Genomic DNA, 270 nt, shown 5'->3' with positions numbered 1-270 from the left:
CACCACTACCCTCAAAACCCAAGTGCCACCACAAACATGCTCCAAGTCTCTTACCAGTCTCTCCTCTGCGATGACCTCCATTTCGCATGCAAGGTCTGGCATAAAGATACCATCTTCCAAATTCTCAACATCTGCTTCGAGGGTCTGCGCCTCCTTCTCCGTTTGCCTGTTCATTGGGTCTTCCCGAACAGTGTCAGGCATCTCAAAGAGTCTTTGGGCAAGGAGCCGGGTCTCCTCCTCAAAACTATTTCTACGGTAATGCTTTCTATA

General features: G+C 49.3%; 1 pseudogene; it reads right to left on the bottom strand.

Moving 5' to 3' along the window:
* The window catches only part of LOC109298097, a 45,697-nt pseudogene that overhangs the window by 5,731 nt on the left and 39,696 nt on the right, over positions 1-270 (bottom strand).

The sequence above is a fragment of the Gavialis gangeticus genome, unplaced genomic scaffold, assembly GCF_001723915.1.
Source record: "Gavialis gangeticus isolate Ggan-Ray unplaced genomic scaffold, GavGan_comp1, whole genome shotgun sequence".
NCBI classification, from domain to species: Eukaryota; Metazoa; Chordata; order Crocodylia; family Gavialidae; genus Gavialis; species Gavialis gangeticus.
The sequence above is the reverse complement of the archived record's forward strand: the minus strand, read 5'-3'. Positions and strand labels throughout refer to the sequence as shown.